The sequence below is a fragment of the Antechinus flavipes genome, chromosome 2 (assembly GCF_016432865.1).
Source record: "Antechinus flavipes isolate AdamAnt ecotype Samford, QLD, Australia chromosome 2, AdamAnt_v2, whole genome shotgun sequence".
Lineage (NCBI taxonomy): Eukaryota > Metazoa > Chordata > Mammalia > Dasyuromorphia > Dasyuridae > Antechinus > Antechinus flavipes.
In genome coordinates this window covers 548,314,649-548,338,755 of record NC_067399.1, presented here as the reverse complement: position 1 = coordinate 548,338,755, position 24,107 = coordinate 548,314,649, and the positions used below count along the sequence as shown (strand labels likewise).

Sequence of the window (24,107 nt, the reverse complement as noted above, 5' to 3'; positions counted from 1 at the left end):
ACTCACAAAGCTGTTCAAGCCAGCTCAGTAATAGGGTAAATAATCCAGAACAACTGAAACGAGAAGAGTTTGTTACCTAAACTTTTGACTTTTAGAACAGAGAATAGGGCAGTAAGCTGAAGCTTTATCTGCATTGCCAAGAGAAATAAATGTCATCAAGAGAAAATGGTACATTCATTTATTAATAAACCCCCCAAAGACAATAAGAAAGGAAAAAATGGATGAATGCCATTCAACTCAATTATTCAACCCAATGTCATGACTTCAGGTATCAAAAAGGAAACTAAAGTTGGGGGGGGAGGAGGGGAATATCCTCCATGTTGGAATATACCTACTTCCTCCTCATACTTCACTTTCAAAATCTTACTCTTCCTTCAAATTTGAGCTCTAGAGCAATCTTCTCTTTGAAGATTTCTGAACTCTGCATTCCTTTCTGCTGAAAAAGATTTTTCTCTTTAAATTTTCTTAGAATATAGTACATCTATAATTCTTTACTCTATCACACTTTATCTCATAAATGTATATGTGTGTGTGTGTATACAACTCATATTTCCTCTTAGTTGACTACAAGCAAAGACTGACATCTTTAATCTTTAAAGCCCCAGCATCTAGCACAGTTGCTTATAATTACTGAGATTTAATACATGAATACTGGAGTAAGTAAAATGTGAAAATCCTTTAGAAAATGATTTAGGGAAGGACATGAATAAAAATTGAAGGATGGAAGGTATGACTAAGCTGTTACTTGAAATGTTTGGAAGGTCTCCACACTGGAGAGATCACACACAGAAGCATCAACATTTCATAATCAATAATCTGATATGGGGCAGGTAATATAGTGAAAGAGTCCTGGAATCAGGAAGACTGCTCTCTCTGAGTTCAAATCTGGTGTAAGACAGATATTAGCTCTATGACCCTGGGCAAGTCACTTAACCCTGTTTGCCTCACTTTTCTCATCTGATAAAATGAGCCAGAGAAAGAAATGGCAGACCACTCCAGGATCTTTGCCAAAAAAACCTCAAATGGGATCATAAAAAATGGGGATACAGCTGAAGAATAACTCAATAAAAATAGCAAAATCTGATAAAAGAATCTTAGCTTATGGAGTCCATCCCACCAAATGCTAAGATGAAAAAAATCAAAAGTTTGAGATGAATAAAAGTAATGAATCAATTAGCAAATTAAATGAGAAGTGAAATGGATACAATTGGAGCCAGTTCATAAAGCCTTGTGAGCTGATGGTTAAAATGTAACCAATAAAGGATCAATTTATCCTTTTGTGAATTGCCTAAATTTAAGATGACAGAAAATCTTCATGATGTAGATTAAATTTCCTGGTATGCCCTACATACAATGTTTTTGGTATTTTATTTCTCCACAGAACTGGAGCATTTAACAGCACATTTGGATTTGTATTTTATGTTTTTCCTAAGGAAAAAGTTCAGGCAACCTTTGACTCACTTTTTTACCTGCAAACCAAATAAATGAGTAGTGATCTTAATTTGTAAATGTGGCTCCAATATTTATAAGCTACTAAGTAGTTTAAGTTCTAGAGGAATCTGCCTATACTCTTCATAAAAATACACATTATCAGGAAGACTAACATGATATATTCTGCAATTTTTTGAGTTCCAGGGGGAAAAGTACCCATAAAATATAAATAAAAGGATCTGGAACAGTTACTGCAAATGAGGTTATAGTTTCTGATGAGCAACAAAACAATGAAAGCGTTATTCCTGACCCAAGAAAAACAATGAGCAGGCTTTCCCATTTAAACAGCAGCAAAAATATACAGCACTGAATGATATGAAAATATCTTTATAAAGCATACAGATACAAATTGTGTGAACTTTAATGAATGCATGAAAAACAGATTTTTTTTTAAACAAAAAAATGTCAGTTTATAAAATGATTAGATGTCACTGTGGGCTTTTGGTGTGTGTGTGGGAATGTTTGGATACCAGTGAACTAAATTGTAGCTTTCTTTTTAAAATGACTGTTAATATAGAGATTCAGAGGATATTTGGGATTTTAAAAAGGAATTATATACTTGGAATGCCCAGAAAATGAGGAAAATGGACATCTCATACTAAACTCCTCATCATTTTTCTAATTTTATATCATAAGTAGAAAACTATTGCTTGATGTTAATCCAAGTAGTTTTTTTTCTGTAGAGATACAAAAGCACTTGGTAAAAAAGATCTCAAATCTTCTTTATTTGTGAAAGACATATAAAATATTTAGAGAATGCATATTCACTTTAATTGAATATTTTGCTTAATTTATAGTAGCCCAAAGTAACACACATGGATTACCAATTATCAAAGAACTAAAATACAACTAAATTTACTTTATACTAAAACCTTACTGAAAGATAACATGGTATACTAAATAGGAAAAAAAAAGTACCTGGTCTTAACTCTTGCCGCTGATACATACTGATTGTGATGGTCAAGTCACTTTACCTCTCATCGTCTCAGTCTACTTTCTGAGGCTGCTGCATTACAGACAAGTTCATGATCTACATCAGTAAAAATATTTTCCACACTGAGAATTCCCTACATTGATGAAATTATAATCCCTAACAAGCATAACTGAAATTTTCTTTGATGATTCAGAAGATACTTTAGAATATTCTTAATATTACAGATTTAGATATAGACATAGAAGGTAGCTATACAACATCATTGTTTTATATATGAGAAAGTTGAAGCTGAGTATGGCTAAGGATCATCTTTACAGAGTCCTAGAATATTATAGATGAATGAGACTTTTGCTTTATGAAATCATTTACCTATATCATTTGTGAAATCATTTATTTTATCTATATATGAATAAGTAAACTAATTTGAAAGAAATCATTGACTGGTCCAATAAAGTACTACTTATCATCGGGAAGGGGATATTCTGATTATTTAGGTTTTCTGGCTATTTAGCTTCTAGATAAATGAGAGTCTATTAAAAAGTGTTGAGTTTTCTCAATTCCTATACCGTAGATGATGGTAAACATGATTTTTATTTTGCCAATGAAGAAAAAAATAAGAAGGCATAAAGTAATATAATGAATTAGTATTTGAAATAAAGAGTGGTACCAGCATTCCCCAAATCACTAATGGTCTTGAAAACTTCAGTTATTGATTTTTTAAAAGAGTCTAGCACACAAAAAAAAGCACTTTCAAGTCTCCTTTTACAACCACCTCTAGCATATTAGGCTTCCCTAAATCCTATGTCTCCTCAAAGGGGATAACATGAAGGGCTTTCTCCATCCCCACTTATCTTTCCCTATATTCATTTTTGCACATCAACTTATTTAATAAATTAACTGATTGATTATGACTTGGCATGATGTCAAGAGCAATAAATTTATTCAAAGGTCTGGATTTGTATCCTTTCTTTATTCGAGACTTGGAGCAGGCCATTTATCCCCTTTTGTTATCATCTTTATTTGTCCTCAGTTTATAGATAAGGAGGCCAAATGATTTTCAAAGCCCCTTCTAGCTCTAAATCTTGGGATGCTATGAAGCACAACTGAGAAACATACAATAGAATGGTGGTAGGAGAGGAAGGAAGATTCCATAGACAGAGATGAAAAGATCAACATTTGTATAAACTAAAGAGATACTTTAACTTAATCCTCTTCTTTGGATTCCCTCCTGCCTCTCTCATTTCTGATGTTTATTTCCCTTCTCATGAATTTGGTTTCCAGGGTTGACATTTTTCAACTTCCTAAAATCTACTTTTCATTCACCAGTCATGGAGTGTGAGATGCTGGGGTTTGAGCAAATCCTTTGGAACTGGGCCCCCTAGTTCAGTAATTCTACTGGATACCTACTTTGACACCTAATGTGACTGGGGAAAGAGCTTCTACTCCACCCAAACTCTAAACAAACAAAAGCCCAACTCTTCAAATCTTGTCTTCAAGCTACCTTCTGCTGGCTGAAGAAGTATATAGGACCTAAATAAGCAGCTTCCTCCTATAGCTTGAATAAGTAGCATCCAGTAGAGGCCTGGGTCTACCAAATACAGTCCTCACTTAGTTTCCATATTTAAATGAACTGGCCTAAAATCCAAAAAGATCAGTAACAGAAAGTTTCTAAATTCTGCTTAATAGAATATTATGATAAATTGAGAGTAGCTCAAAGTGATACATATGGATTGCCCACTATTATGAAATATTAATAATAGCTAACTTTTGTATAAAATTTTAAGGTTTGCAAAGTGAAATATATGTATATATATATATATATATATATATATATATGCATGTATACATTTACATTTGATCTACATACCACTCCATGAAGTAAATGATATAATTACTCTCATTTGACAAATGAGAAAACTGAGGCTAAGAACTCCTCACCCAGTGTCACATAGCTAGTTTTTGAGACAAAGTTTGAATTTCAATTTTTCTGACTCCAAGTCGAATGCTTTATCTATCTATCTACCAAAATATCCATAATAGTACATATACAGCAGCAAAAAAAATTAGAACTATAGCAAATGTGACTGTTTGGGTATGCTCAAAAAATCCCATCTCCACCACTTAGTAGCTAGATAATCCTTATTATATCATTTCACTTCACTGTGCTTTATTTGCTTCATCTGTAAAATAGGCACAATAACAATACCTATCTACCTCAAGGAGCTGCCAAAGCAAATGAACTCACATCTAAGACAGCATATAAATATGGGCTGTTGTTATTTTTATTATTATTTAATGGGATATTATCACATGTTTAGAATAATGAATAGTATTTCAAAAAAAATGAGATGCATGAAAAATTTAGAGGAAAGAAAGCCAAAAAAAAAAAAAAAAGAACACACAAAATGACTACAATATAAATGAAAACAGACATTAGGGCATGGATGAAAAGTAGTGATAATTACTGTCTCCAATATTCCAAAGAGGAAATATATTTTCCTTTCCTTGGAAGAGAAGTAATAGACTAAGGATGTGGTGAGTAAGAGAAAGATGGGACATTTCTTTTGGAGTAGAGTGGGCAGTGACAGGGATGATGGTTTAGGGAAAAGCTCTTGAAAAATAACTTCAGAATAAAAAACAGTAGGCATCAATAAAATATTAGCAAATAAAACAATACTTTAAAAGCCTAAATGGCTTAATAATATTATAAGATTTGTCCAAACTCCAAAGCCAGCAAGTGACAAGGATGGGATTCAAATGCAGGGTTCCTGACTCCACATCCAGTTTCCTTTACAGTGAACTCACCCTCAGTGAGGGACCCAATCACGTTCCCATCTTGTGATAACTCATACCAATCTTAGCTACTATATGTAGGTCTTGATAACACGGCATTTTTAGAATAGACCAATGATTTTGTTGGTGTAAGGAACTCCAGAGGAGTTGACAATGCAAATAAGTAACTATTCTGAAACTTTTAAAGCCTTAAAGACTGAGATGTTACAGTAATTCTTCAGGATCCCGTGGTCAGGATGTATCAGAAGTAAGCCTTGAACCCGATTGCAAGGTCATTTTTCTTTTTATTACACCATACAACCTCTTAGACATGTTGTTGCAATAACAAAAATGTTATTGACATAGGGCATTATCAATATTCTCACCCATAAAATCCACAAAAATGGCTTTCAGGCAGAGTAATTTCATCATGTCTGACATTCAAGAACCTCCTTACACAAGCCCAGAATTATTTCTCTACTTCCCCTGGTCTCCCTCAACAAAATTGGCTTACTTAGTAATAGCTGGACAGCCTTATGCCTTATCATTTTTGCTTTTGCTCAAACCATGTCCCCATTTTTCTACACCATCACAATGAAAAGAAATGTCAATATTAGTCATGTCCAGAATATTTGTCTCATTCTACATTCTGATTCCTTTGTTTTTCTATGAGGAGGTAGGTAATGTATATTATCACCAGTCTTGTGGAATCCCCAATCACTACACCAATGAATTCAACAAATAATAGTATGCTTGTCACATTTATCCCCATAACCTGTTCATCTATCCTTTGAGAACCCCCTCAAATTTCCATTCTTTGCTACATCAAAAAAGCAATAAATATTTTTGTATATTTTTAGTTTGTTTTCCTTTAGTACCAATCCTTCCCTTAATTTATCATCCTTCTAATTCTTTCTTTCCAATTCTCCCCTTTCCCCGCTACTTCTACTTGAAGTGTGAAATATATTTCTGTATCCAACTGTGTATCTATTTAAGGGTATTCTTCCTTTTTTTAACCAGGTTGTATGAGAGTGAAGTTCAAGAGTTGATCACATCCCAAAATATTCCTGATCCTTGTTTGGCAGATGCCTACTTGTTTACTCAAAATTATGTGAGATAATGTCCCCTAAAATTCCTTTTTCCTTCCTTTGCAGTGTATTCCTCTTCACCACTCATTCTCTTCTTTTTAAAAGATCATCAAGACATAACAGACCATTATCATGACATGACAAATTGGATTCTTTTGATAAACTGTAATGATTATTATCAAAGGCGTTCAAAGGAGTCACATGTATCATATCCCATATATAAGTCCAAGCAATCTATCCTTGTTTGGTACTTTGATGACTATCACTGTTCATTTTTATTTATTTTTATGTAATTTCTCTTGCCTCCTATATTTGAATATTGAAGTGTCTTTCCATCAAAAATGCTTGGAAGTCCTCTATTTCAGTAAACATTCATTTCCCTTCCTCCCGTATAACATTATACTCTCTTTTGCTGGGGCAATTAGTTGCTCTGAGTTCTAGGCACTTCTATAAGAATTGGAGCTCTTCATCAGTAAAGGAGTTCCAACATCAAGGAAGTAACATATTCTTTGATGTTGTTTTTTTCCATTTATCATATGTCCTATAGTTATCTCCAAAACAAAAAGAAGGCAAAATTCTGATAGTGGGATACCATCCTATAATCTTTTCTTTGTTTTATGGCATCTCACATGGTGCTTTTTTATACAAAGGATGTATTCAACAAATATTTCCTGACTTTATTTCACCATAAATAACTAGCTGCAGCAAATTTTTGGAAAGACAACTTTATACCAATCTACTAAAACAATCCCTGATACTCCAAATTCAGTATTGGAATCTGCTTTTCTTAATCACATTGAATATAAATGTCATAAGACTTAAAATAAGTTTTTTGGTTTAGATTTCTGATTTGATCTGTATGCGGAATATCAGGTACAGTCACTCTGCACTGATGAAGATCAGTAACCAATCTGAGATTGGCCAGGGTGCCCTGAGATCTCAAGTTGTTTATCCATCATGGTCACAGGGCAATTGGATTTTAGGATCAGGACTTTAATCCAGATATTCTTACCTCAATGCTATTCCACTGCTTATGATATTAAGCTACCTGCTTTTCATTCTGAACTATGAAGGACATAAAACACAACTTTCATTTTGTTCCCAGGAGTACACACTATTTCCTTTAAATTTAATAGAAGTTCTGGGATCCAAATAAGCAAAAATACATGAGAACTTACATGAATGGCTAGACTAAAAAAGTATATTTGATATAGTTTTTTTTTTTTTTCCAGCAACCTATGACATTCAGTTAGAACTCACAGGGAAAGTACACATTGTGGCAAACCTTCCAGGCTGGTAATAGTGACTGAAAATAATAGTCCTATGTTATCTGCATTTCTTGAGGAAAGCTTTGCATAATTTCTTTTGTTCCATAACTGATTTTTTTCAGCTGCAGGAAGCCAAGACTGAAAGCTACCTTGGCTACTCTGGAATATAATACTATTCTTACCATGTTTTGATCTACAGACTGCAGATGGGAGATGTAAGAAATGTCTAGAGAGCCATCCTGATGAGTCATAGCTCATTTCATATTGCACATATTGCCATATGTATATATATGTGGGCTGTATAAGGATGGATATATTGGGGGAATGAATATCATAATGGATAGAGAGCTGTACATGGCCTTGGATAAGTTCCTCTTACAGAAATATGCTGTGTGATATTTTAACCTCTCAGTGTCCAACACAACTTTCAAGGATTTAAGTTATAGGAAAGTTGCCAATCTTCATTAATGGAGAGAGTTTCTTCAAGGGTATTCTATATACCACCAAATATATACAAATATGTAATATAAATACTAAAATTTAAATAAGCATAAGCATAAAAAGTAAACATACAAACCATAGGCCCTCACTAAAACCAAAACAAACTCCTAGATACATCTAAACAGCTATATTTATTGTCTTCATGGCACTGAACAAGACTTTTATTTAACCTTCCTGGACATTGTTTTTCTCATTTAAAAATGCAGAGACTTTGGGTTTAAGGTCTTTAAGGTTCCTTCCAGCTCTAGTTTTATAATCACATACATATATATAGATAGATAGATAGATAGACTTATTTTAAAACACAGCCATTTAATAAAAATACCTTCAAAGGAAAGAGGGGAAATTCTGATTTTGCCTCATAAAAGACTCATTCACAGTTAAGTCTACCACATTTTGCTTGTAATACTAATGACTTTTGCAATATATTCAATAATCCAGCACACACCCGATGGTAGTATTATTGTTAAAGCATAAATCAGGGCCAAGTACATAGTACACGTATCTAATAATGTCCAATATATGTTTGAGAAGTCCAGCAGTTCTTTGTTTAATAAACTAATGTAGTTAAATAATCAACTATTTGGGTAAAATTAACAATATCCCAAATAGTTGTTATTATACATTGAATTAGGAATATGGAGACCTGGGTTCAGAATTGATTATGTTACTCTATGAACGTGAGCAAGTCATTTAGGTTTTTCTCATCTGTAATTTGAGGGAGGTTGACTAGAAAAGTCTAACATTCCAGGTGAACCTTTCCCTCATATAATTTTTAGATTCTCACTGAACATTTCAGTTAAAATTGAGAACAATGGGATGAGTTCAACAAGTCTAGCACACAAAAATATTCATGCATTTCATTAAATATTGAGTATCTATGATACACATTTATATTATTAGTCTTTTCCCATCCTTACTGATGTCATCAGATGAATTCCATCCACATCACTCTCTATACTTTCTTTATAATTATCTTATGTATCTGATTCATTGTTTATATCCCACAATTCCCATAATCTTCAATATTTTTTAATTTTCACATTAATATCTACTTAACAATCTGTCCACACAATCTTTCAATTCACTTTCTATTACACAGTATCATGACTTCACCTTAAATTTCACCATTTCTTAGAATTACATATTTTTCATGATATAGAAATTCCATTCTCTAAGCCCAGAAACCTATACTTTTACCCTAACTCAGCCTACTACTTAATATTAAATCTACTTTTTACCCTTATCAAAACCTATTTATACTCTTGTCTTACAATTCCTATCCTGACTACTTTACTTGCACAAGACACATACTTGTGTCTTGAGCATATTATTCAACATTTTAAAATGCTTCTCTAGCTGCTAACCTAGAATGTCTTTTACCCCCTGACACTGCCATCCATACCCAGAAACTCCTTTCCTTCGGATAATGACCTATACCACCCATTTTCTTCACTCTTGTTTCAAAGTTATTTATTATAGTTATAGAAAGAAATGAAATACTGTCTGATTTCACCCACTACACCTTGAAGGTACATAATCTTAGATAGGTTCTTGATAATCCTTTACAATATTACTCTATTCATATCAACTCCCTATCACATTTTCCCACAGAAATTTATTCCAAACATTTTCTCCTCCAGTCATCTCCCTTTATAACAAATGTGAGTCTCCTCCAGTACTATGAAGCTGAAGGTCATGACCTCCCTAAATTCCTTTGTTCTCCCTTACTATATCTCCTTTCCATTGGGTAAAAAAAATGAATCTCTATTTTTTCACAAAGATTTTTTTAAAAAATGTACCTTCACTTTTCTGTTACTTTCTAATCTTGTTTTAGTATTTGAACACTTTTTCAAGTATATTTAATCCCTCCTCCCTTGGTATCTTCCCATTTACCTGCAAATATACTTTTTGCAAAAATACTACCCTCCCCCCAAAAAAGTCTTCCTTTGAAAAATGTTCTATTTGAATGAAAAGTATTGTTCAAGTTGCTTGTAATACCTGCTCTTAAATAAGACATAATGCCTGCCCTCAGGAAGTTTTGCACATATTCTGCATGTCTGAAATGCCTTCCTGTACTCCCTTGCCTGCTGAACTTTAATTATCACTTGTAGTCCAACTTAAATATCACTTGGAGGAGGTGCAGTTGATAGAGTTGATAGAGAGGTACTTGGCTTATGCTCAGAAAGGCCTGACTTCAAACCCAGCCTTAGGCACTTATTAAGGGCCTATTCTCAGGCAAGTTACTTCATCTCCACTACCCTTGATTTCCTCAATGAAAAATGAGAATAATCATAGCATTTATCTCACAAGGTTGCTATGAGAATCAGATGAAGTAATATTTGTAAAGTGTCTAGCATATAGTAAGTGCTATATTGTTGTTGTTGTTGTTCGGCAACGTCCAACTCTTCATGACCCCTAATTTGGGATTTTCTTGGCAAAGGTGCTGAAGTGGTCTGCCATTTCCTTCTCCAGTTCATTTTTACAGATGAGAAAATTGAGGTAAACAGGGTTAACAGACTTGCCCAGTGTAGCACAGCTAAGTAAGTGTCTAAGACTGGATTGGTACTCGGGGCCTTCTGACTCCTATACCATCTAGCTGCCAAGTGCTATCTAAATAAATATTATTATTACCACCTTATTCTCTATAATCTTTTCTTGGCCCTCCCCCATCTCACCATGCTCCTAAGTCACAATTTCTCCAGTGTTTTCTTTTGCAACTTTTTAAATATGCTTACCATACAATAGTTTATATCAAAGTTACTTCTGTGTGTTTTATTTCCTTATCATTTTGAAATATCCAGGAAGGCAGACATTGTTTCTTATTTAGGTTCTGAGTCTTTTCCAACAATGTGCACAATTCTTTTCACTCAAGGAGTAGTAATAGTAGTAACAAAAATAATAATAATAACTAGGATTTTATAGGACTCTAAGATTTGCAGAGGGGTAGTAATATTAAAAGTAGTAGTAGGGACAATAATAATATTAATGAGGATTTATTTAGTACTTTAAGGTTTGCAAAGAGTTTTTCAGGTCATCTCATTTGATCCCATAGATTAAATGATAAGGGCAGGCTGATAGGACAGTACAGTGGATGGAGCAGAGGCTTAGAGTCAGGAAGACATTATCTTCCTAAGTAAAATTTCCTAAATTTTCCTAAATTTAATATTCCTAAATAAAAAAAATCCTAAGTAAAAAAAGACCAGATTTCTGGCCTCAGACATTTACTAACTAAATGGTTGTCTCAGTTTCCTTATCTATAAAATGAGTTGAAGAAGGAAAGGGCAAATCACTCCAATATCTTTGCCAAGAAAATTCCAAATGGGATAACAGTTAGACAACTTTAAAATAATTGATGTGCTCAGTAAATGTGTTGATCTGAAGATAACAAGGTTATTGCTGTAAGGATTAAAACATAAAATGGTCCCTCACCTTTCAGGACCTCATAATCTCATCAGGGCCACTGGATGTATACATATTCAAAAAACATACATATCACTACCAGATCATAGGTATTCCATGTATAATGAGTGGTTCAAAGAAGAGTTGCTAAAGGAAAGGAGAGATTGTGTTGAATTGGAGTGGAAAATGAAGACTTACTCCATAAAGAAGATAAAAATATGATTTTCTTCAGGAAGGATCTCCCTATGTCACAAAGACTGTGTAACTCTTTTAAGATTCTTTATTGATTATCAAATCTTTGAAACTATTGAAAATTATGAATCTGGGAGCTACAAACTATTCAAGTGGAATATTTTTTTTTACTTAAACATTTTTTTAAAAAAGTAACTTCTCACATTGAAAAAAATAGAGAAAGAAGGAAAAGTGGGGGCAGGATAAGCCATACAAGTTAAAAGCAATGAAAACATTTACTCCCTTACAAAATAGTAGGCATTTCAGGGGAGGAGGATGTCCTTCTTTAGTGGAAGAGAGTGCTCTGGATGGGGTTTCTCTGGAATGTGTTTTGGAAGCTATTTTGATGCAAAGGAAAAAAAAATAACCATGGGCCTTGCCTAAATTAAGGTGCATCTATTCTTTAGAAACCTAAAGTCAATACCTAGTCAATCAGTTCTTTTCTTCAATTAGGCAGAAAGCCAAAAGGCATTTTAAGATATGGTCCACATTCAAATAAATTCTCAATTTACTTTTCTATGTTGATATTCTATTTAATAAGATATTATATAAACAGATAAGTCCATAGAAGATATATACTAAGGTGATGAAAAGGCAATATTAGCTTTACAAATAATTTATTCAAAAGATAAGTAAGACTGCCTGGGGAAAATAGAGACCTAATTTGGAATGGATTAGAATTGCCCTCTTGATCAAAGTTTATGACTTTTAAGCCAATATCCTTTAGTACAAATTAAAGCTAATAGCTTAAACTAGCTTTGCCTCTTTTTCAGTTTTGAGATAGAATATTAAGCTCTGCACTCCTTTCTAAGCAAACCATTGAATCTCCTGGGGAAGGGAAGCAGAGGAACCAAAGACCAAAATACTCACTGCTAGTTATTTACTTCAGCAACAGTGGTTTCCATTTGGTGTCCAGACATCACTAAGCACAACTTCTGATGGAAACTGCAGAATTGATAGCAGCCCTCTAGGAGACTCTGTCAACCCTATAAATTAGATTGGGGAGAAAGCATCATTGAAACAGCAGAAAACTGGTAAACATTTTCTTCCTTTATAAGAATAAACTAACCATGAGGACACATGGACCACACAAAGAAGAATATGGGATTGTCAGCAACCTCACTGTCCTGCTCAGGCTACTTTAATTATGAAGGCTTGTAGTTAGTTGTATTCAATGACAGGGTGGTTTTGATTAGAAAGTTAACAACCGTGATAACAAAGCAAAATAATTTATTTCTCTGCTCTTTCCCCACCCCTACCTCCCCCTATTACATATATACTTTATAAAATTAATATTTAGGGAAAGTAAAGTTCCAATGGAATTTGACCATAGCAATCAATCACATTTAATGATCTTGTTTCATGCTGAATTTCAAAGTGTTTAAATAGATAAATGTTCAAGAAACACACAGTGCTTGCAAGCTCTCTCTCTCTCTCTTTCTCTCTCTCTCTCTCTCTTCTCTCTCTCTCTCTCTCTCTCTCTCTCTCTCTCTCTCACACACACACACACACACACACACACACACACACACAACTAAAAGGATATGCCCCAAAATACAATGGCTCATTGATTTTCAGATTGATTTTTAAAAAGTTCCCTGCTTCTACCAGGATGATCATTTTTCACAAGATGGTAATTTTACTCATCTAGTTCCATCCAAAAGAACATAACTATGGTTGAAATGACAATTTATCTATGAGGTCATAAAAAAGAGACTTTTTTCCAACTAGAAATCATACATTGGGAGTAGGAAACAGAGAAGAAGACTAATAATATAAAATATATTTGCTCAAGAGATCAAAATCTTGCATAGCCCATTAATCAGTGCTTGAACTTTAAGGCAAACATGTTCATTGCTTTCTTTTTATCAAAAGGAACATAGGATTCATTAGTTTCTCAATTCAACTGTTTGATTTTGACTACCAGCTCATTAAGAACTCATTTTCAATCTAGCATTCACCAAATTAATATGTAAAGGGTGAAAAAGATGCAACGTTTCTGTTAAAAAATACTAAATAAACTGTAGGAGACCAGAGATGCTCTTTAGCCCCTGATATCTGCAGAAAACTATGCACAAGTCTGCTGTCCACTTTCACACTGGGAAATGCCAGCAAACTACAAGCAAGCCGATTTCGGCAGATGGGGAAAGAGCTAAGGCCAGGACAGCATGGATAGAGAAAATCAATCAACTGGGCTGGCAAAAAAGGGTGACTTCACAGCTGACGATGCCAGCCATGCAGAGAAATGATCTTTTAGAGTAGGAAAAAAATGCAGAATCCAAGTGTCAAACAGGGCATTTGGGGGCGGGGAGTAAAGGGGGATATCAGATTGGATCAGGGGGAGATAGTTACTCACCAAATCTGTTCATTATTTGCAGGCAGAAAATTAAACCATATTTCCTGTTTATCTGAAAGGCTGTGAGTAGAGAGATTCTGAGTGGTGATGAGCGGTTGATTCAGTCCCTGCCCCCTCACTGCTATTACTGCTCACTACAGCATTCAGATAGCTCAGCTTGCCTCTGTTACATTCACAGGCTCAAAAATGTTGCTTATCAGCAAGGGCAGTCCCAGTTCTCAGCAGTTCCACAGTGGCTTGGCCATATTTGACTTTATTCCATATAATACCGCTGATTTATGAAGCAGATAGTGGAAAACCTATTTTCAAGTTATTTAGACTTTCCACAGTTCTCTTTGAAAGTTCTGCTGGGTATGACCTCCATTTAGGTCACAGAGAGCAATAATGGCTCCAGGGCCCATTGGCTTCGGGTATAAAACAACAAATTAAGACAAACTGGGATATTCCACAAATAAACCAAAAAGCCCTCTACTTCATACCTTGTGAAAGGACTATATAGTTAAACTTGAAGGACATCTTAGAGGTCATGTAATTCAACATCTTCATTTTAAAATGTAGAAAATGAAGGTATGATAAGTTAGTAAGTAGCAGAAGCAGGATTTAAATCCAGGTCTTCTGATTCCAAATCCACTAACCTTTTCACTGCATTATATTATTTGAATCATCTTAAGAAGAGTGAGAAATATTTCAAAAGGATGCAGCATTAGCAAAATCACACTGACTTTCATTCTAATAATCTATGCATTCATTACCTTAAAGAGCACATCAAACCCCACCTAAGTAGGATGGGGGCAACAAGGCATCACAGGGCTTAGAGCTCCAGACCTCCAGGAAGACCTGAATTCAAATGTGATCTCAAATCCTAGGTAAATCATAACTCTGCTTGCCTCAGTTTTCTTATCCATAAAAATGAGTTGGAATAGGAAATGGTAAACCACTTCAATATCTCTGCTAAGGAAACCTCAAATAGTATAGTTTCTGGCTAACTGAATTCCTGATCCATTCATTCCTTGCCATTTTTTCTTTTGGAAATCCATCCCCCTCACATGTAACTTTTCTGTGTGATAAAATTTATATTAACTATTGTACAAAATGTCAAAAATTGATACCAGCAATAACTAAGTAGTGAGTATAAAATCTTTATAACTTCAACTATTATAGAAAAGTTTTCTAAAAATATATTAATTCAATTTCCTAATTTAGTTATTCAGTGACCATAATGAGCTTTCTTTTATGATTTTTAGATCTTACAAGGGATTCAAGATTATTCTGATTTACAATAAAAACATATATATACATATTTGTGTGTATTTATAATCTCACTTATTATAAATAATAATAATTTATTAGTTGCCTTTGTTTAGGATTGCAAATGAATAAGGTGTAGGAAGACAGGCTGAATCTATAGTGGATCTTTAGCTCAAGCCTAGGAGCATGTCTTTTTAATGAGTATGATATGAACTTATTTTCATCTGATTCTCCTCAAAATAGAGTGTGGAAAAATAAATCTAGTTGAAAGTAATTTGTGGTTCTGATTAAGTGAGGTTTTGCTTCAAGCACATTTCCAATTGAGTCACCTGAAACAAGAATTTTACAAATTAAATCCAATTTTCTCTTTAATTGCTGTTGAGAAATGGACCTGCTTTCCTATTTGGAAATAATGCCTCCAGCATCAATGCCCTTATATCAATATGCATGCAAAGGCATGTTATTGGCCTTCTAGGACTATCATAGAATCACAGATTTAGAGATGGAAGTATCTTTAACCTTCATCTAAGCCAGCTCCCATATTTTGCAGATTGAAGAAACATACTGAAATCCTAAGAGGTAAAGGGATTTCCCCAAGATCACGTGACTAACTACAAAAAAGAAAAATTAAGTTTTTAATCTCATTTCTCTGACCCAACTATCCTCATCCTAAAACCAAGGGTTCTATTCTTGTCTTTGCCTGGTCCTGGTCTCCAAGGGAGTGCATCTTTCCATTTTGGCAAGGACAAATATCTCATGGTACAGTCACTTCCAGGGAATGGGACAGGGAAGAACCCACAAGAATCCCATTACTCCAATTCTGCCACTAGGGTTAGTATGGTGCCCGAGGGAACTGGCTCATGCTATGTCAAGAATCCAGACATGGGCTATGGACTGCTTCTTGATATAAACTGGAAACTCCTACAATTGTTAAGGCAGAAGCATAGGCAGCAACAACATTAATTTCCCGGAGCCTCCAGTATTTATCATTGTTGCCTAGAAGGGCTATAGGATAATCACAGTAGTCAAGGACTTGTTGAATCTTGTTTAATGCTCAAAGAAACTATTTAATTTCCAGAACTTTCAATATCCTTATGCAAACACAGTGATAAGCAGCAATCCGTGCACAGTGCTATTGCTTCTCATGTGTGTAGGATTGTGCAGAGCCTTCTTCTCTACTGTTCATTCTGTAACAATTAGCAAAGCCTAGGACCGAGAACTCGCATCTATCTACCAGTGCTGTGCCTTCTTTGAGAAGTCAGATCAATGGATTGAGCAGTGAAACTCTTGGGATCTGCCCCCTGTTTTAAGTCACAGTTTTCCCAAGAGGAAAAGGAAACATTGATTGGTATTCTTTACTCCTATACACTGACTTTTGTTAGGGTCTTACAAACCATGCGCTCTGATTATTGCTATTTTGCATTGGCCCACTGGTCAACTCAAGATGGCTCCTGAAGAAGAATTGAATGTTCCATAAAAGGAAAGCTTCAAGAAAAGAATACTAAATCTGCTTCCTCCTTTATAAGTTACAACCACAATTGGATGGGTTTTTTTGGTTAAGATCTCTTCAAGGAAATATGATTGAAGAAAAAGCACTCAGGACTAAGAATTTCTTCTTGGTTTTATACATTTGGCTGTGTAAACTTGAGCAAATTATTTCAAAGCCTTGCACAAAGGGCTCAACAAATACATTTTGAATTGAAATGAATTGATATTTTCTGCTCCTTTGTTTCCTCTATAAAATGTGATTATGAACATAAGCGGGGACCCAGGTGGCACAATGGATTGAGTGCCAAGGCTGGAATCAGAAAACCCAAGTTCAAATCCAGCTTCAAATACTATGTGATTCTGGGCAAATCACTTAACCCTGTTTGTCTCAGTTTTCTGATCTGTAAAATGAGGTAGAGAAGGAAATGACAAATCATGCCAGTATTTTTGCCAAGAAAACCCCAATGGGGTCACAAAGAGTTATACACAACTGTACAATAACAAAATGAATGTAGGCATCTCTTGCCCAGTTTTCAGTTTCACAATTCTAGATGTTTTCTGACATATAATTGTAGCAGAAGGGAAAGAGCAGTAATAAAAATTTTCAGAATCAAGTTATGGGACAGCACAAACCGGGAATGACCAGGACCCAGACATTGAACAATGAGATTATACATCTAGGTAGGTAGTCCTAAGGAGAGACTAGCAGTAGATAAAGCTTCAGGATTGATAAGGGGTTGATACCTCAGAAGTTCCAACATGTTGACTAAAATTCACATGCATCATCATGTCCCTGAAAGGCTAAGGAATAATTCTAGTCCTAAAACAATTGACTTACCAGGTAAGAAATGAAATTTGTTTTAAAAATTGGGAATCAAATGACAGACATCCAGGTCAGTGCAATAGGTACATCACAGCTAATAATGCTATTTCTTTTCAGAACATGAATTTATAGGTCCTTATATTGCCCATGAGTAAGAGTTGGAGACTCAGTGATCTATGGTAACACGTTCACTTAAAATGTTTGCCAGCATCATTGAAGATGCCCTCAAAGAGTCCAAACAAAAGAATCTGGCGTGCCAGTCTCCCAGCTATGCATATGCATAAAGCTCTGTGTATGGAATGCACTCCTTTCTCAACTCTACCTTTCAGAATGTGCTATTAACTTCCTTTAGGACTCAAGACAATTTATATTTTGTTTGTGAAGCCTTCCCTAAACTCTCCATTTGTTTTATATTCCATCCCCCTCCTCAATTTGCTTTGTATTTACTTTTCTGTATCCCTGTTATATCCCTCCAGTAGGGATGTAAGTTCTCTGTGCACAGGAATTGTATGTTTTTTTGTCTTCGTGTTCCTAGAACATTGCCTGGGCCCTTCTAAATGTTAGTTAAATCAAATTGTTTGATTATACGTATGTAACCTATATCAAATGGCGTATCATTTTAGGGAGAAAAGGTGAAAAAGAGAGAGAGAGAGATGAATTTAGAACTCAATGTTTTTTTTTTTAAATGAATGTTAAAAATTGAAACTACATGTAATTGGAAAAAACAAAATACTATTCAAATCCTAGTTTTGTCAGTTACTACTGATGTGATTTTGGGCTAGTCACTTAATTACTCTGAGAATTCTTCCTTTATAAAATGAGCAAGTTAGATTTGGTGACCACCAAAATCTCTTCCCACTCTAAATATATAATCCTATGATCTAGTTAGGCTCAAAACAGAAAGGACATGGAGATCAGGATAGATTATACTTGAGAAATCATGCAGTGTTTTCCATTATCCCAAACTGCTTGTGGCTGCAAAAACAACGACACTATATGCCTAAGAACCATGACACTAGGAAAATTAAAATTATAAGTAACCCAGAGGGCAGTGGAAAGGTACTACTTTTGAATTAGATGCAAATATTTTGCTGTATGTTACCTAGTTGATTCATGTATAGAAAATGGCATGGCATCATTTAGGGGATAGAGAGACAGAGAGAGAGAGAGACAGAGAGACAGAGAGAGAATAAAACGAGATGAGAGAGAAAGAGGAACAAAGAAAGACAGAAAGGAAGGAAGGAAGGAAGGAAGGAAGGAAGGAAGGAAGGAAGGAAGGAAGGAAGGAAGGAAGGAAGGAAGGAAGGAAGGAAGGAAGGAAGAAAAGAAGGAAGGAAGGAAGGAAGGAAGGAGGGAGGGAGGGAGGAGGAAAGATAGATAGATAAGTAAAAAGAGCTAAATCAATCATACTGCGAGAGTGAGAGGTATACAACCCAAGTATTATATTGGTAGCAAAAATAGTAATGATGATAACTGAAATGTATATAGATTTTAGGTTTGCAGAAAGTTCACATGTATTTATCAAATTTGAGGTTCACAGCTGCCTGTGAGGTAGGTAGTGTAGGCATTATTTCCATTTTACAGATGAGAAAAGGAAGCTCACAGATGTTAATTCATTTGTCACTAGTGAGAGAGATGAGATTTGAACCAGGGCCTCCCTAAAGTTTAACACCAGACCTCTACTTACTCACACCACATACTTGGTACATACCGACACACATACACACAAGTGCACACACATGCATTCACTGAATTGGATTTTCAGAGGATTTTTGAAAAGATAGGCTTAAAGTTCACATTGCATAAGGAGGCATTGTCATTTGATGGAAACAGTGCTCACACTGAGGAAATCACAGATCCATTCCAATGACAAAATACCAGGGGGTGGGCTTATCCCTGGGCCAAATCTTCAGGTAGAGAAGGGTTAATTGTCTCTAGGGACTTTGATTCCAGGGCTACATTTGGAGTAGGAAGTCAGGCCAGCCACTACAGGACTATTATAATAGCCAAAAAATTAAAAGGAAACCCTTACAATCCCAAGCATCCTTCTTGGTTTTAAAAATAAACAAGGATACTTGTTTTTCTTAATGCTTTAAAAATTAATTTTTTAATCCTTGCTAAAAAAATAATTTTTAAACCTTTCTAAAATTTGCACAGACCCCAACAGAACCAGTAATTCAGTAATCACTTCACACCTGCACTTAGATTTCCAGAGATCATCTGGCTGCCAGCTTAGATTTACTGTGCAGATGTTTATACCAAACACAAAACCTTCAGATAAGAATGTTAAGACTTTTCTCTGAATCAGATAGGCTCATTATAATTTAACCTCTACACAAAGCTGCTTTAGGGAGAAAAGACAGAGCCTTAACAAATCTTCTCGGTCTAATAATTTATCAGCTTCAAAGATCACTTAAAGGAGTAGTTTTATAAGGAAATCCATGCTCTGGGCAAAGAGACAGTCAAAAAACACTTTTTCTTTCTCTTCAGATGTCCCTTATGAAATATCTATCCACCTGATTCTTTTCTAAGAAGTGGATTGACCATTTCTTGGAGAAATCAGATTATTTTGTGGCAACTATGGATGTCAATAGTTTACTGTCTTAAAGACCAACCAGTTTCAATATATCTCTTCCTTCCTTCCCCTCCTGCGCTTTGCTATCACTCAGAAGGTCACAAATATGACTATTTTAGTTACTCTGTACTTTGGACCATAAGTACAGAAATAGATACAAGAGCTAACTTCAACACTATAGCATAATCATTAGAAATAGGCTTATTCATCATTTAGTGACTCTAAAGAAGAAAACCTCCAATTCTTTGAGTTCCAATAGAAATAACATGTATGTATTAGCAAAGTCTTTATCATAAAACACATAGGCTCCCAATTCAAGACAAATTCACACTACATAATTTTGTCTAGTTCTCTTTGGCGGCACCAAGAATCATTTCTCATATTGCCTCTAGCATACAGGAGGTGGATTGTCTTTGTTTTCATTAAGATGGCAGAAGTGGTTGAGAAGACTACAAACCTTGACTTGTTTCATTTCAATCAAAGTAGTCTCCATATAAGCTCTATCTTTTTCCTATGGAGAGGGTAGGAGAAAAAGAGGGAGAAGGAATATATATAACTTCAATTCTTTTCTCAGACTCAAAGATCTATTACTGGTATTGTTTTAATTACCTTTCCAGAACCTGTTCCCCAAAGGAGTTGCCTATAGTCTAAAAGAAATCTTTGTATATATATATACCTTTAGATATATATCTAAAGATACACACACACACATATACACAAAATATCTGTAGAGATATATGCATATATATATATATATATATATGTGTGTGTGTGTATATATGTGCATGTGTGTGTGTATATATATGTGTGTGTATGAAGACCCTAGTGTTACTAACATGTTTGTGATTACAGCTAAACATGGTTCAGTACTAAGTTCCCCATGACAGAACATTACTGATTAGTTTAAAGTAATTATATTTATATTGTCACTGTCAAAGCTGAAGTAATGGATCTAGACATTTAATTTTGCCACTATCTCCCAGAACACTTTAAAATAAAATCACATATAACTCATTTCCATAAGAAGACCCCAAACTGGGATTTGTGTCCCCCCTTCCCAAAATATGTAATTCACTTCATATTAAGAAAATTTATTCTTATTCTGAGAAGGTAGAAGATGAAATTTCATGTTAAGGTTTTAGAACTTTTACTTAGATTATCCTTCTTATGATTTCACTTTCATCTAATTACAACAGTGACTTTATCAAACAAAAATAAGATAGAAAATTAATAATGTTAAGTGATAAACTTTTTGCCTTTCAGACAACAATCTAGGGGAAAATCATTGGCAATGTTTTTATTTATTGAACTTTTGTTTATTCCCTTTTTTTCACATTCCCCTCTGTGAAGCTTAATTATCTGTCACCACTAACTCCTCACTCATGGCCAATTTTATTCCACAAAAGTATATATCCAACTCCCTTTCAGTTCAATGGAAACCCACATGGATGAAAATCAAGATGGGCTCTGGCTTGATACCATCTGCTGAAATCAACTCAAAGGGCTTTCAGAGTACATCTTAGTTATTCTAAGTTTATAGCAAGGAAACTGATCCCTCCTATCAGAGCACAGACAATTATCAAAACTAACACTATTACCAAGACATATGCTAGTAAAACAGGCAATCAGAAGAGGATTTTCTTCTACAACTAGAATTCCCATCACTAATTAAATCATAGCTAAGCTGACCACAGAATTATTAAGTTAGAAAAGAAATGTACTATTTTCCTAAAGCATTCTATCATTCTTCAGTATACTAGAAACTGAAATATATGGTAACTAAGGTAATTACTAAGGTAATTGGAAAGTTTTCACAATTCCTCTTTGAGGTCATCTTTATTTCAAAGATTTAGAAATAAGGGAGAAAAATGAAAGTGTCAATAACTTCTCAAGAAAATTTTTTTCTAGAAGTAATGACTAAAATTTCTATAAATCAAAACATTTTGTAAAACATACTGGAGCTTATGTTTCAGAAGATCACTATAGGGAATTTTAAAAAAAGAGAGAGAAAGAGAGACTTCTTGTAGAAAAAAATTATCATTGCCAATAGCATGTTTTCATGCTTAATTTGCTAAAGTAGTGGTACTCTTCCTATGTATTCAAGGTCAATAAGATCAAGTACATCAACTGACACAAATTTTAAAAATAATTTCTCACATCTGTACAAGGTATTATAATTTTGTTGTTTTTGTTGTTTAGTTATTTTTTTGGTTATGTTTGACACTTTGTAATACTATTTGAGGTGTTACTGGCAAAGACACAGCAGTGATTTGCCATTTCCTTCTCCAGTTTATTTTACAGATGAGGCAACTAAGGCAAACACGATTGCCCAGAGGTATATAACTAATAGTGTCTAAAGCCAATAGGAACTCAGGAATTTGAGTTTTCCTGCCTTCAATCCACTCTGCCATCTAACTGCCTTTTTTAATCCATTAAGCAAAGAAAAGAAAAGAAAAGAAAAGAAATAGGATGAAATTTATTATAATTTTACTTTGAAATAAAATTTTCCATCCTAATAGTAGGATTAATGGATTAATAATGCACTGTGCCAATCGATGCTGCTTGGTCTTTTGAGATATTCTTAAATTCTGATACTTCTAGAGTTAAAAAGGTCAGGCAATCAATTAAGTTCTTTGTGCCTCAGTTTCCTCATCTATATAATCAGGGTGGAGGTTGGGAGTAAACTTGAAGTCCCTTCCAAATCAAAACCTATGGTCTTATTATGTAATCCAATCTCATCAATTTATCTCAGATAAAGGAATAAGAGAAATAAAGAAACAAGACAAAGAAATTATTTCACCAAAGACACAGAAGCACTCAAGGTACAGAGACAGAATTTTAACCCAGGTCCACTTTTCCAGCGCTATGGTTCTTTTCACCACAGCCAACTACTTCCCAGGCACACAGGCATATAAATATTACTAAGATCTTATTGTTACTTCTCAACTAAAATTTGTTTTCTTCTTCTTTTTTTTTTTTAAGAATCAGATTAACTTCTTCTCTCACCAATGCCTCCTCATGTCCCATAGTCCAAAATAGGCATGTATTGCTCACATTCTAAAATTAAATATTGCTTCATAGCATCGTAATATAAAAGAATCCTAAAAAAAAACCAATATTATACCAAGCAAAATCACAAATTAGGAGAAGAGGAACACCAATTTTATGATAGACATGGTTTTTATAAAGTTATTTGAGCTTCGAGTGTTTCATTGCCAAAAAACAGTTCAATTCTTTTCAAGAATGTTACATCTTTACTTGGTAATTCTATTATGTATGCATTTTAAGTCTTTTGCTCTATCATCAAAAGTACGGTATTTATTTTGGTGGGCCAAATATTCCCCCATGGTAATTGAATTCCATTTCAGCCATGGCACAATTACACAGAATAAAAATCTGGTTCAGTATTCCAAAATTCAACTCTGGGTCAAGCAATAGTCTTCGTAGAGCTAGCTCATTCTGAAGAGTATATTGCATAGAATTTTACTTTCACTCTGGGCAACCATGAAATGTAAACATTTTCTTTATATTCTGTACAGTCAGCAGGAGAAACATTTGTTTTTCATAAGGTAAACCGATTGCATTACCATCATCTCACTGATGAAATAAAGTAAATCATTTCAAATGAATGACAATTGACAATTCACAAGTAATAGCACATTTCCCCTCCATAAAATGTATTTTTTGGAACAGTGGCAAGTAAGGAGATAGAGATCTTCTACTTTATCTAGCATCTGCATATAAAAAATATTTTAGTGGATTTAATTTGGGTTGAAAATCTATAAGCAATTCCAATCAGTTGCTATCACTAAAAGGATAGCTCTCATGATTCTGGTGAGATTCCCTGTGGAGAAGTACAATGAGCCACTGTAAATTATCTTAAGTGTCCTCTGAAGGATTTATAAAGGGGGAAAGGAGATAAATTAAAAT

The 24,107-nt window shown here is 34.4% G+C and overlaps 1 protein-coding gene across 2 annotated transcripts in view; it reads right to left on the bottom strand.

The window, feature by feature from the left end:
- OTUD7A (OTU deubiquitinase 7A) overlaps positions 1-24,107 on the bottom strand; it is a 387,007-nt gene that overhangs the window by 272,890 nt on the left and 90,010 nt on the right. For both annotated transcript variants that reach the window (XM_051980945.1, XM_051980946.1), the window contains exon 2: positions 12,558-12,673. The gene's annotated coding sequence lies outside the window, so the exon portion shown is untranslated. The remainder of the gene's footprint in view (positions 1-12,557; positions 12,674-24,107) is intronic.